Source organism: Apium graveolens, chromosome 3 (assembly GCF_009905375.1).
Source record: "Apium graveolens cultivar Ventura chromosome 3, ASM990537v1, whole genome shotgun sequence".
NCBI classification, from domain to species: Eukaryota; Viridiplantae; Streptophyta; class Magnoliopsida; order Apiales; family Apiaceae; genus Apium; species Apium graveolens.
The window spans coordinates 183,643,488-183,646,727 of record NC_133649.1 but is presented as its reverse complement, the minus strand read 5'-3'; positions in this window follow the sequence as shown (position 1 = coordinate 183,646,727).

The window sequence follows — 3,240 nt, the reverse complement described above, 5'->3', positions numbered from 1 at the left end:
AATTTCTGACAATCAATTTAATCAATATCTTGTGTCCTTGATCATCCACTCAACCTTATAATTGTGCAAGAATAAATCTGCCTGCAGGACTAAAGCACAATTATCTTTATGAGCTTTCAAGAGGACATCATCACCTGAAACTATTCTTCGGACACAGTTTCCTTTTATAGTCAATTTCCCACTCTGTATATAATGTCATTGCCCAATACATAAATTCACAATTTAAAATAAATTACTTATTATATGAATCAAGGCATGTGCATTAAATACAAGTGTTAATCACTAAATCCGGATTAAGAACCTAAGCAATAATAATATAGTAGAATACTAGTTCTTCTTTATTATCACAATAAAAGAATTATTCACCTATTTCGATCCCGTTCAATATACACAAGGATTATTCAATAGTCAAGATAAACTATTTCTAAATAATACTTCAATCTTTCCAGTGGTTTGTCCAACACCACTTAGACTGTGAACCTTTTACTATATTATATAAGGAGTCTGACAATCTAATCTTCTTCTATCCCATTTGATAGTATATTTTCTACAATATATAATATACTGACATTGTGAAAACATGCATTCAAGATTCTCAAAAGATTATTATATACTACAAACGAATAGTTAAGTATATACCCTAACAATCTCCCACTTATATTTAAGCGATTCTTTGAGTATATCAGTTTTTATTACAACTAATCCACCACCAACTATATAACTATCTGACCAAGTGTCTGACTCATATCGCTTCCCCGTGCAGCTGAAAAGCCTTAGCTGGTAAGCTTTCATGAAAGGATCTGCCCGGTTATACTTTGACACTATATCAGCCACAATAATATCTCCTCGCTTAACGAACTGCCGCATGAGATGATACTTACGCTCTATGTGTTTCGCTACCTTATGGGCCCGTGGCTCCATGGTATTCGCCACTGCACCAGTATTATCACAATAAATCATGATTTACCATGGAAAATTAGGAACTACATCCAAATCCAGCATGAAGTTTCAGAACCATATAGCCTCTTTGGTTGCTTCACTGGCTACCACATACTCGGCTTCCACTTGCATCCAATGGGTTTTACATCTTTGGATGGTTCCACGAGCTCCCAGACCTGATTAGAATACACCGATTCCATCTCAGATTCCATTGCCTTTTGCCAAAGATCTGCATCTTTTCCTTGCAGTGCAACTTCGAATGTCCAGGGATGATCATCATGTTCACCAGAGACCAAGTCTGAAGACTCTCCCAAAAATATTAATTTATTAGGCTGAAGAACAACCCTCCCACTACGACGAGGCATTGGTGCGGTATTCATGACAGGTTGTGCATTTTGTTATGGTTGTTCTACTTGTACTATCGGTTTCTCGGTATTATTTGTCCCCCCCCCACTAGTTCTCTAAAATGACACTACTCATGGGTTTGTGATTTATTATATAGTCTTGCTTTAAGAATCTAGTGTTGGTGCTTACATTGACATCCCGATTCTTTAGACTATAAAATAAATAACCTTTCGTTCCCATGGGGTATCCTACAAACAGCCTTACTTCTGTATGAGATTCTAACTTACTCGTGTTCCTTTTCAGCACATGTGATGGACAAACCTATATCCGAATGTGTCTTAGACTCAGTTTGTCCCCGGTCCATAATTCTAAGGGGGTTTTAGGAACCGATTTAGAAGGTACTAGGTTCGGAAGATAAGCTGCTGTTTTTAAGGCATGTCCCCAAAATGACTTGGGTAAATATGAATAACTTATCATCGATCTAACACTCTCTAAAAGAGTCTGATTCCTTCTTTCTGCTACACCATTCTGTTGGGGTGTTCCTGGTGTAGTCAACTGGGATTCTATCCCATTCTCTGATAAATATTCCCTAAATTTTCCAAGCAAGTATTCTCCACCACGAATGGATCGCAGTGACTTGATACTTTTACCAAGTATTATTCAATAGTCGGGATAAACTATTTCTAAATAATATTTCAATCGTTCCAGTGGTTTGTCTAACACCACATAGACTGTGAATCTTTTACTATATTATATAAAAAGTCTGACAATCTAATTTTCTGCTATCCCATTTTATAGTAGATTTTCTACAATATATAATATACAGACATTGTGAAAATATGCATTCAAGATTCTCAAAAGTTTTTTATATACTACAAACGAATAGTTCAGTATATACCCTAACAATCTCCCACTTATACTTAAGCTATTCTTTGAGTATATCAGTGTTTATTACAATCAATCCACCACCAACTATATAACTATGTGACCAAGTATTTGACTCCTATCGCTTCTATGTACTCCTGAAAAGCCTTAGCTGGTAAGCTCTTCGTGAAAGGATATGCCCAATTATCCTTTGACACTATATCAGCCACAATAATATCTCCACGTTTAATGAACTTCCGAATGAGATGATACTTACAATCTATGTGTTTCGCTACCTTATGGGCCCGTGGCTCCTTGGTATTCGCCACTGGACTAGGATTATCACAATAAATCATGATTTGCCGTGGCAAATTATTAACTACAACCAAATGCAGCAAGAAGTTTCGAAACCATATAGTCTCTTTGGCTGTCACACTAGCTACCACATACTCGGCTTCCACTTGCATCCAATGGGTTTTACACCTTTGGGTGGTTCCACGAGCTCCCAGACCTGTTTAGAATACATCGATTCCATCTCAGATTCCATTGCCTTTTACCAAAGATCTGCATCTTTCCCTTGCAGTGCAACGTCGAATGTCCAGGGATGATCATCATGTTCACCAGAGACCAAGTCTGAAGACTCTCCCAAAAATGTGAATCTATCAGGCTGAAGAACAACCCTCCCACTACAACGAGGCACTGGTGCGGTATTCCTGACAGGTTGTGCATTTTGTTGTGGCTGTTCTACTTTTACAATTGGTTTCTGGGTATTATCTGTCCCTCCCACTAGTTCCTCTAAAACGACACTACTCATGGGTTTGTGATTTATTATATAGTTTTGCTATAAGAATCTAGCATTGGTGCTTACAATGACATCCCGATTCTTCAGACTATAAAATAAATAACCTTTCATTCCCATGGGGTATCCTACAAACAACCTTACTTCTGTACGAGATTCTAATTTAGTCGCATTCCTGTTTAGCACATGTGCTGGACAAACCCATATCCGAATGTGTCTTAGACTTGGTTTTTCCCCGGTCCATAATTCTAAGGGGGTTTTAGGAACCGATTTAGAAGATACTAGGTTTTGAA